Source organism: Eriocheir sinensis, unplaced genomic scaffold (assembly GCF_024679095.1).
Source record: "Eriocheir sinensis breed Jianghai 21 unplaced genomic scaffold, ASM2467909v1 Scaffold310, whole genome shotgun sequence".
Lineage (NCBI taxonomy): Eukaryota > Metazoa > Arthropoda > Malacostraca > Decapoda > Varunidae > Eriocheir > Eriocheir sinensis.
The window spans coordinates 137,831-151,613 of record NW_026111622.1 but is presented as its reverse complement, the minus strand read 5'-3'; positions in this window follow the sequence as shown (position 1 = coordinate 151,613).

Genomic DNA, 13,783 nt, shown 5'->3' with positions numbered 1-13,783 from the left:
AATAAACAATATATTAATAAAAGAAAGTGTATTTGTATGAAAATAGATATACAAAATACACATAAAATAACTTAAATTTGCATCAAACTATATACAAAAATACACAAAAATATTTTAAATTTGTATGAAAATAAATATACAAAATACACATAAAATTAGGTAAATTTGTATTGAAATACATATACAAAATACACATAAAATAATGTAAATTTGAATGAAAATACATAAACAAATACACTTAAAATAACGTAGATTTGTATAAAAAAAATATATACAAAACACAAATAGAATAATGTAAAATCGTATCAAAATAAATACACAGAATATTAATAAAATAATGTAAATTTGTATGAAAATAAAGAGGCAAAATACACATAAAATACCGCATTTTTTTTATTTATAAAAAATGTATACCAAAATACACATAAAAAAATTAAATTTGTATTAAAATAAATATATAAAAAACACATAAAATAAGGTAAATTTGTATTGAAATAGATATGCAAAATACATATAAAACAATGTAAATTTGTTTTAAAATATGTATACGAATACACATAAAATAACGTAATTTCTATAAAAATATATATACAAAATACACATAAAATGAAGTAAATACGTATAAAAAAATGTATACAAAATACACATAAAATAATGTAAATTCGTATAAAAAAATACCAATAAAAGAATGTGTATTTGTATAAATATAAATATACAAAATACACATAAAATAACGTAAATTTATATAAAACTATATACAAAAATACACAGAAGTAATTAAATTTGTATGAAAATAGATATACAAAATAAGGTAAACTCGTATCAAATTCAATAAACAAAATTCAGAAAAAAGAACGTATATTTGTAGAAAAATAAATATACAAAATACATATAAAATAATGAAAATTTGTATGAAAATATATACGAAAATGAACAAAAATAATTTCAATTTGTATGAAAATAGATATACAAAATACACATATAATTAGTTAAATTTGTCTTTAAATACATGTACAAAATACACATAAAATAATGTAAATTTGTAAGAAATTAAAACAAATACACATAAAATAACGTACATTTGTATAAAATATATATAGAAAATACACAGAGAATAATGTAAAATCGTATCAAAATAAATACACAGAATATCAACAAAATAACGTAAATTTATGAAAATAAAGGTGCAAAATACCCATAAAATTAAGCAGATTTTTATAAAAATATATATACAAAAATACACATTCAATAATTAAATTTGTATTAAAAGTAATATACAAAATGCACATACAATAAGGTAATTATTTTTTTTTAAATATGCAAAATAAACTTAAGACAATGTAAATTTGTTTCAACATATATATACGAATACTCATAAAATAACGTAGATTTCTATAGAAATATATATAGAAAATGCACTTGAGATGCTGTAAATACGTATAAAAATATATATACAAAATAGACATTAAATAATGTAAAATCGTGTCAAAATAAATACACAGAATATCAATAAAATAATGTAAATTTTCATAAAAATATATATACAAAACACACATTAAATAATGTACATGCGTATAAAAATATGTTTACAAAATACCAATGAAATATCTAAATTTGTATCAAATTACCAAAAAAATAATGGAATTTTTGATGAAAATATATATGGAAAATACACATAAAATAAATAAACAAAATTCCGAAAAAAATCGTATATTTGTAGGAAAATAAATACCGAAAATACACATAAAATAACGAAAATTTGTATAAAAATATATACAAAAAACAAACAAAAATAATATCAATTTGTATGAAAATAGATATACAAAAAACACATATAATTAGTAAAATTTGTATTTAAATACATGTACAAAATACACGTAAAATTATGTAAATTTGTATGAAATGAAAACAAATACACATAAAATAAAATATATATACTAAATACACATAGAATAATGTAAAATCGTATCAAAATAAGTACACAGAATATCAATAAAATAATTTAAATTTGTATGAAAATAAAGATGGAAAATACCCATAATATAAAGCACATTTTTTTTAAAAATACATATACAAAAATACACATAGAATAATTAAATTTGTATTAAAATTAATATACAAAATGCATATACAATAAGGTTAATTTGTATTGAAAAAATACGCAACATACACATAAAACAGTGTAAATTTGTTTCAGAAAATATATACGAATACACATAAAATAACGTTGATTTCTATAGGAATATATATACAAAATACACATGAGATGATGTAAATACGTATAAAAATATATATACAAAATACACATTAAATAATGTAAATTCGCGTCAAAATAAATAAACAAAATATCAATAAAAGAATGTGTATTTGTATGAAAATAGATATACAAAATACACATAAAATATCGTAAATTTGTATAAAACTATATACAAAAATACACAGAAGTAATTAAATTAAATAAATGTTAAATAATGTAAATGCGTATAAAAATATATATACAAAGTACATATAAAATAATACAAATTTAATTATTCTATGTGTATTTTTGTATATGTATTTTCATAAATATTTTGATACAAATTTACATTATTTTATGTATTTTTGTATATACATTTCAATTCAAATTTAGCTTATTTTAGCTGTATTTTGTATATCTATTTTCATACGAATTTAATTACTTATGTGTATTTTTGTATAGTTTTATACAAATTTACGTTATTTTATGTGTATTTTGTATATTTATATTTATACAAATACACATTCTTTTATTGGTATTTTGTTTATTTTTTTATACGAATTTACATTATTTTATGTGTATTTTGTGTACATTTTCTTATACGTATTTACTTCATTTTATGTGTATTTTGTATATATATTTTTATACAAATTTACGTTATTTTATCTGTATTCGTATATATATTTTGAAACAAATTTACATAGTTTTATGTGTATTTTGCATATCTATTTCAATACAAATTTACCTTATCGTATATGCATTTTGTATATTTATTTTAATACAAATTCAATTATTTTATGTGTATTTTTGTATATTGATTTTTTTATAAATATGCGTTATTTAATGGTTTTTTTGCATCTTTATTTTAGTACAAATTTACATTATTTTATTAATATTCTGTGTATTTATTTTGATACGATTTTACATTATTCTATTTGTGTTTTGTATATATTTTTTAATACATATGTACATTATTTAATGTGTATTTTGTATATTTTAAAACAAATTTACGTTATTTTATGCGCTTCTGTTAAAATATAAAAGTATAAAACTATATACAAAAATACACAAAAATATTTAAAATTTGTATGAAAAGAAATATACAAAATACACATAAAATTAGGTAAATTTGTATTGAAATACATATACAAAATACACATAAAATAATGTAAATTTGAATGAAAATATATAAACAAATACACTTAAAATAACTTAAATGTGTATAAAATATATATGCAGGATACACATTAAATAATGTAAATGTGTATAAAAAAATATATACAAAAAAGAAATATAATAATGTAAAATCCTATCAATATAAATACACTGAATATCAATAAAATAATGTAAATTTGTATGAAAAGAAAGATGCAAAATTCCCATAAAAGAGCGCATTTTTTATAAAAATATATATACCAAAATACACATAAAATATTTAAATTTGTATTGTAATAAATATACAAAATGCATATACAGTAAGGTAAATATGTATTGAAAGAGATATTCAAAAATACATATAAAACAAAGTAAATTTGTTTCAAAATATATATACGAATACACATAAAATAACGTAGATTTCTATAGAAATATATATACAAAATACACATGAAATTATGTAAATACGTATAAAAATATATATACAAAATATATATCTAGGTAAATTCGTGTCAAAATAAATAAACAAAATATCATGAAGAGAATGTGTATTTGTATGAAAATAAATAATAGATAATAAATTTGCATGAAATATATATGCAAGATACACATTAAATAATGTAAATATGTATAAAAAAAATATATACAAAAAACAAATAGAATAATGTGAAATCGTATCAAAATAAATACACCGAATATTAATAAAATAATGTAAATTTGTATGAAAATAAAGATGCAAAATTCCCATCAAATAGCGCATTTCTTATAAAAATATATATACCAAAATACACATAAAATATTTAAATTTGTATTGAAATAAATATACAAAATGCACATACAATAAGGAAAACTTGTATTGAAAGAGATATGCAAAAATACATATAAAACAATGTAAATTTGTTTCAAAATATATATACGAATACACATAAAATAACGTAGATTTCTATAAAAATATATATAAAATACACATAAAATTAAGTAAATACGTATAAAAATAGATATACAAAATACACATAGAATAATGTAAAATTGTTTAAAAAAAATAAACAGAATATAAATAAAATAATGTAAATTTGTATGAAAATAAAATTGCAAAATACCCATAAAATAAAGCATATTTTTATAAAAATACATATACAAAAATACACATAGCATAATTAAATTTGAATTAAAATTAATATACAAAATACAATAATTTAAATTTGTATTGAAAAAATATGCAAAATACACATAAAACAGTGTAAATTTTTTTCAAAATTTACAGAAGTAATTAAATTTTATGAAAATAGATATACAAAATACACACAAAATAAGCTAAATTTGAATTGAAATATATATACAAAATACATAAGATAAAGTAAATTTGTATCAAAATATTTATACAAATACATATATAATAACGTAAATTTGTATAAAAATATATAAACAAAATACACATTAAATAATGTAAATATATATAAAAAAATATGTACAAAATACACATATAATCATATAACTCGTATCAAAATAAATAAACAAAATACCAATAAAATAATATAAATTTGTATGAGAAAACATATATAAAATACACATAAAATATGTATACAAAATACCTATGAAGAAATCTAAATTCGTATCGAGTTAAATTAAGAAAATACCAATAAAATAATGTAATTTTGGATGAAAATATATATAGATTTACACATAAATTACCTAAATACAAATACAAATTTACACATAAAATAATTTAAGATTGAATGAAATAAATATACAAAATAATCATAAAATAAAGTAAATTTGTAATGAAAAATATGTAAAAATTCACATAAAATAATAAAAATTTCTAATAAAATTTATATACAAATATTCATAAAATAACATGAATTTGTATGAAATTTGTATCAAAATAAATACGAATACACACTATAAAATAATGTAATTTTTTATTAAAATATATATACAAAATACACATATAATAATGTAAATACGTAGAAAAATATATATAAAAAATACACATAAAATAATGTAAACTCGTATCAAAATAAATGAACAAAATTCCAATAAAAGAATGTATATTTGTAGGAAAATATATATACAAAATACAAATAAAATAACTCAAATTTGTATAAAAATAAATACGAAAATACAAAAAAATAATTTAAATTAGTTTGAAAATAGATATGCAAAATACACATAAAGTTAGGCAAATTTGCATAGAAATACATATACAAAATACACATAAAGTAATGTAAATTTGTATGATAATATATAAACAAATACACATAAAATAACGTAAATTTGGAAAAAATATATATACAAAATATACATTAAATAATGTAAATATGTAAGAATATATATACAAAATACTCAAAGAATAATGTTAAATCGTATCAAAATAAATAAACAGAATATTAATAAAATAATGTAAATTACAAATTTACATTATTTAATGTGTATTTTGTATTTTTATATTTATACAAATATACATTCTTGTATTGGTGTTTTGTTTATTTATTTTGATACGAATTTACATTATTGTATGTGTATTTTGTATACATTTCTATACGTATTTACTTAATTTTATGTGTATTTTGTATATATCTTTTATACAAATTTTAAATATTTTGTGTATTTTTGTATATAGTTTGAAACAAATTTACATTATTTATATGTATTCTGCATATCTATTTACATTTAGATTTACCTTATGTGTGTTTTGTAAATTTATTTTAATACAAATTCAATTATTTCATGTGTATTTTAGTATATATTTTTTAAAAATGCGTATTTATATGGGTATTTGCATATGTTTTCTCATACAAATATACATTATATTATTAACATTCTGTTTATTTATTTTGATACGAATGAAAATAGATATACAAAATATACAAGATAAACTAAATTTGTATTGAAATATATATACAAAATACATAAAATAATGTAAATTTGTATCAAAATATTTTAACAGATGCGCATAAAATAACGTAAATTTGTTTTAAAATATACAAAATACACATTAAATAATATAAATATGTATAAAAAAAATATATACAAAACACAAATAGAATAATATAAAATCGTATCAAAATAAATACAAAGAATATTAATAAAACAAAGTAAATTTGTATGAAACTAAAGATGCAAAATACCCATTAAATAATGCATTTTTTTATAAAAGTATATACTATACCAAAATACACATGAAAAAATTAATTTGTATTAAAATAAATATACAAAATACACATACAATAAGGTAAATCTGTATTGGAATAGATATGCAAAATACATATAAAACAATGTAAATTTGTTTCAAAATATATATACGAATACACATAAAATAACGTAGATTTGTATAAAAATATATATACAAAATAAACATAAAATGAAGTAAATACGTATAAGTAAATGTATACAAAATACACATAAAATAATGTAAATTCGTATCAAAATAAATAAACTAAATACCAATAAAAGAATGTGTATTTGAATAAAAATAAATATACAAAATACACATAAAATAACGTAAATTTGTATAAAACTATATACAAAAATACACAGAAGTAATTAAATTCGTATGAAAATAGATATACAAAATACAGATAAAATAAGCTAAATTTGAATTGAAATGTATATACAAAATACATAAAATAATGTAAATTTGTATCAAAATATTTATAAAAATATATATAATAACGTAAATTTGTTTAAAAATATATAAACAAAATACAGATTAAGTTATGTAAATACGTATAAAAAATATGTACAAAATACACATATAATCATGTAATTCGTATCAAACTAAATAAACACAATATCAATAAAATAATGAAATTTGAATGAGAAAACATATACAAATACATATAAAATACCGCTAATTTCTATAAAAATATATGTCCAAAAATGAACGTAAAATAAAGTAACTTTGGGTAAAAAAAACATATACAAAACACACATTAAATAATGTAAATGCGTACTTAAAATAACCTAAATTTGTAAAAAACTATATACAAAAATACACAAAAATAATTTAAATTTGTGTGAAAAGAATTATACAAAATACACAAAATTATGTTAATTTGTATTGAAATACATATACAAAATACACTTAAAATAATGTAAATTTGAAAGAAAATATATAAACAAATATACATATAATAACGTAAATTTGTATGAAATATATATTTAAAATACACATTAAATAATGTAAATATGTATAAAAACATATATACAAAACACAAATAGAATAATGTAAAATCGTATCAAAATATATACACAGAATATTAATAAAATAATGTAAATTATTATGAAAATTAAGATGCAAAATACCTATAAAATAACGCTTTTTTTATAAAATTATTGATACCAAAATACACATAAAATATTTCAATTTGTATTAAAATAAATATACAAAATGCACATACAATAAGGTAAATTTGTATTGAAATAGATATGCAAAATACATATAAAATAATGTAAATTTGTTTCAAAATATATGTACGAATACACATAAAATAACGTAGATTTATATAACAATACATATCCAAAATACACATAATATTAAGTAAATACGAATAAAAAAATGTATACAAAATACACATAAAATAATGTAAATTCGTATAAATGTAAATAAACAATATACCAATAAAATAATGTGTATTTGTATGAATATAAATATACAAAATGCACATAAAATAACGTAAATTTATATGAAACTATATACATTAAATAACGCAAATTTCTATAAAAATATATGTACAAAAATGAACATAAAATAAATTTGCATAAAAAATATACATACAAAACACACTTTAGATAATGTAAATGAGTAAAAAAATATGTATACAAAATACCTATGAAATAATCTAAATTCGTATCGAGTTAAATTAAGAAATTACCAATAAAAAAATGTAATTTTGGACGAAAATATATATACAAAATACACATAAAATAACCTAAATACAAATACAAATATACACATAAAATAATTTAAAACTGAATGAAATAAATATACAAAATAAACATAAAATAAGGTAACCTAAAGATAATCTGAGATAACCTAAATACAAATACAAAAATACACATTAAATAATTTAAAATTGAATGAAATAAATATACAAAATAAACATAAAATAAAATTAAATTTGTAATAAATATATGTAAGAATACACATAAAATAATTTAAATTTGTATGAAAATATATATGCAAATACACATAAAATAACATGAATTTGTATAAAATTTGTTTCAAAATATATACGAATACACACAATAAAATAACGTAAATTTTTATGAAAATGTATATATAAAATACACATAAAACAATTTAAATACGTAGAAAAATATATATACAAAATACACATAAAATAATGTAAATTCGTAAAAAATTAAATACACAAAAGTCCAATAAAAGAATGTATATTTGTAGGAAAATATATACAAAAAACAAATAAAATAACTAAAATTTGTATAAAAATATATACAAAAATTCACATAAATAATTTAAATTTGTTTGAAAATAGATATGAAAATACACGTAAGGTTAGGCAAATTTGTATTGAAATACATATACAAAACTCACTTAAAATAATGTAAATTTGTATGAAAATATATAAACAAATACATATAAAATAACGTAAATTTGGATAAAATATATATACAATATATACATTAAATATTTTAAATATGTATAAAAATATATTATATTATATATATTTTTATTGATTTTTGCGTTATTTATGTGTATTTTGTATATGTTTTCTCATAGAAATTTACATTATTTTATTGGTATTTTGGCTATTTATTTTGGTAGGAAGTACATGATTATTTGTGTATTTTGTACATTTTTTTAAACGTATTTACATTATTTAATGTGTATTTTGTTTATATATTTTTTTACAAATTTACGTTATTATATGTGTATTTGTATAAGTATTTTGATACAAATTTACATTATTTTATGTATTTTGTATATCTATTTATTTTAATACAAAATCAAATATTTTATTTTTTTTCGTATATATATTTTTATAAAAAATGCGTTATTTTATGGGTATTTTGCATCTTAATTTTCATACAAATTTACATTATTTTATTAATATTTTCTGTATTTATTTTGATACGATTTTACATTATTTTATTTGTGTTTGTATATATTTTTTTAATACATATTTACATTATTTAATGTGTTTTTTGTATATATATTTGATACATATTTACGTTATTTTAAGTTATTTTATGTGTATTTGTTTATATATTGTGACACAAATTTACAATATTTCATGGGTATTTTGTATATATATTTCAAAAGAAATTTACCTAGTTTTATGTGTATTTTAAATATCTATTTTCATACAAACTCAAATTATTTTAATGTATTTTTGTATATATTTCAATACAAATTTTAGTTATGTTATGTGTATTTTGAAAATCTATTTTCATTCATATATATATTATTTTATTGGTATTTTGTTGATTTATATTGATACGAGTCTACATTATTTTATATGTACTTTGTATATATATTTTTTATACGCATTTACATTATTTAATATTTATTTTGAATATATAATTTTATACAAATTCATGGTATTTTATGTGTATTTGTATATAAATTTTCATATAAATTTACATTATTTTATGTGTTTTTTGTACAAATATTTCATTACAGATTTACCTTATTTTATGTTTATTTGTATGTGTATTTTGAACATTTATATTTATACAAATACACATTCTTTTATTTGTATTTTGTTTATTTATTTTGTTTCGAATTTACATTATTTTATGTGTATTTTGTTTACATTTTTTTATACGTATTTACTTAATTTTATGTGTATTTTGAATATATATTTTTATAGAAATCTACGTTATTTTATGTGTATTCGTATATATATTTTGAAACAAATTTACATTGTTTTATATGTATTTTTGCATATCTCTTTTAATACAAGTTTACCTTATTGTATGTGCATTTTGTATATTTATTTCAATACAAATTTAAATATTTTATGTGTATTTTGGTATATATATTTTTATAAGAAATGAGCTATTTGATTAGAATTTTACATCTTTATTTTCATACAAATTTACATTATTTTATTAATATTCGGTGTATTTATTTTGATAAAATTTTACATTATTCTATTTGTTTTTTGTATATATATTTTTGTGTATTTTTGTATATAGTTTTATACAAATTTAGGTTATTTTATGTAAGCATTTAAGCATATAAAACTATATACAAAAATACACAGAAGTAATTAAATTCGTATGAAAATAGATATACAAAATACAGATAAAATAAGCTAAATTTGAATTGAAATGTATATACAAAATACATAAAATAATGTAAATTTGTATCAAAATATTTATAAAAATATATATAATAACGTAAATTTGTTTAAAAATATATAAACAAAATACAGATTAAGTTATGTAAATACGTATAAAAAATATGTACAAAATACACATATAATCATGTAATTCGTATCAAACTAAATAAACACAATATCAATAAAATAATGAAATTTGAATGAGAAAACATATACAAATACATATAAAATACCGCTAATTTCTATAAAAATATATGTCCAAAATGAACGTAAAATAAAGTAACTTTGGTAAAAAACATATACAAAACACACATTAAATAATGTAAATGTACTTAAAATAACATAAATTTGTAAAAAACTATATACAAAAATACACAAAAATAATTTAAATTTGTGTGAAAAGAATTATACAAAATACACAAAATTATGTTAATTTGTATTGAAATACATATACAAAATACACTTAAAATAATGTAAATTTGAAAGAAAATATATAAACAAATATACATATAATAACGTAAATTTGTATGAAATATATATTTAAAATACACATTAAATAATGTAAATATGTATAAAAACATATATACAAAACACAAATAGAATAATGTAAAATCGTATCAAAATATATACACAGAATATTAATAAAATAATGTAAATTATTATGAAAATTAAGATGCAAAATACCTATAAAATAACGCTTTTTTTATAAAATTATTGATACCAAAATACACATAAAATATTTCAATTTGTATTAAAATAAATATACAAAATGCACATACAATAAGGTAAATTTGTATTGAAATAGATATGCAAAATACATATAAAATAATGTAAATTTGTTTCAAAATATATGTACGAATACACATAAAATAACGTAGATTTCTATAAAAATACATATACAAAATACACATAATATTAAGTAAATACGAATAAAAAAATGTATACAAAATACACATAAAATAATGTAAATTCGTATAAATGTAAATAAACAATATACCAATAAAATAATGTGTATTTGTATGAATATAAATATACAAAATGCACATAAAATAACGTAAATTTATATAAAACTATATACATTAAATAACGCAAATTTCTATAAAAATATATGTACAAAAATGAACATAAAATAAATTTGCATAAAAAAAATACATACAAAACACACTTTAGATAATGTAAATGAGTAAAAAAATATGTATACAAAATACCTATGAAATAATCTAAATTCGTATCGAGTTAAATTAAGAAATTACCAATAAAAAAATGTAATTTTGGACGAAAATATATATACAAAATACACATAAAATAACCTAAATACAAATACAAATATACACATAAAATAATTTAAAACTGAATGAAATAAATATACAAAATAAACATAAAATAAGGTAACCTAAAGATAATCTGAGATAACCTAAATACAAATACAAAAATACACATTAAATAATTTAAAATTGAATGAAATAAATATACAAAATAAACATAAAATAAGGTAAATTTGTAATAAATATATGTAAGAATACACATAAAATAATTTAAATTTGTATGAAAATATATATGCAAATACACATAAAATAACATGAATTTGTATAAAATTTGTTTCAAAATATATACGAATACACACAATAAAATAACGTAAATTTTTATGAAAATGTATATATAAAATACACATAAAACAATTTAAATACGTAGAAAAATATATATATACAAAATACACATAAAATAATGTAAATTCGTAAAAAATTAAATACACAAAAGTCCAATAAAAGAATGTATATTTGTAGGAAAATATATACAAAAAACAAATAAAATAACTAAAATTTGTATAAAAATATATACAAAAATTCACATAAATAATTTAAATTTGTTTGAAAATAGATATGAAAATACACGTAAGGTTAGGCAAATTTGTATTGAAATACATATACAAAACTCACTTAAAATAATGTAAATTTGTATGAAAATATATAAACAAATACATATAAAATAACGTAAATTTGGATAAAATATATATACAATATATACATTAAATATTTTAAATATGTATAAAAATATATTATATTATATATATTTTTATTGATTTTTGCGTTATTTATGTGTATTTTGTATATGTTTTCTCATAGAAATTTACATTATTTTATTGGTATTTTGGCTATTTATTTTGGTAGGAAGTACATGATTATTTGTGTATTTTGTACATTTTTTTAAACGTATTTACATTATTTAATGTGTATTTTGTTTATATATTTTTTTTACAAATTTACGTTATTATATGTGTATTTGTATAAGTATTTTGATACATATTTACATTATTTTATGTATTTTGTATATCTATTTATTTTAATACAAAATCAAATATTTTATTTTTTTTCGTATATATATTTTTATAAAAAAATGCGTTATTTTATGGGTATTTTGCATCTTAATTTTCATACAAATTTACATTATTTTATTAATATTTTCTGTATTTATTTTGATACGATTTTACATTATTTTATTTGTGTTTGTATATATTTTTTTAATACATATTTACATTATTTAATGTGTTTTTTGTATATATATTTGATACATATTTACGTTATTTTAAGTTATTTTATGTGTATTTGTTTATATATTTTGACACAAATTTACAATATTTCATGGGTATTTTGTATATATATTTCAAAAGAAATTTACCTAGTTTTATGTGTATTTTAAATATCTATTTTCATACAAACTCAAATTATTTTAATGTATTTTTGTATATATTTCAATACAAATTTTAGTTATGTTATGTGTATTTTGAAAATCTATTTTCATTCATATATATATTATTTTATTGGTATTTTGTTGATTTATATTGATACGAGTCTACATTATTTTATATGTACTTTGTATATATATTTTTTATACGCATTTACATTATTTAATATTTATTTTGAATATATAATTTTATACAAATTCATGGTATTTTATGTGTATTTGTATATAAATTTTCATATAAATTTACATTATGTTATGTGTATTTTGTACAAATATTTCATTACAGATTTACCTTATTTTATGTTTATTTGTATGTGTATTTTGAACATTTATATTT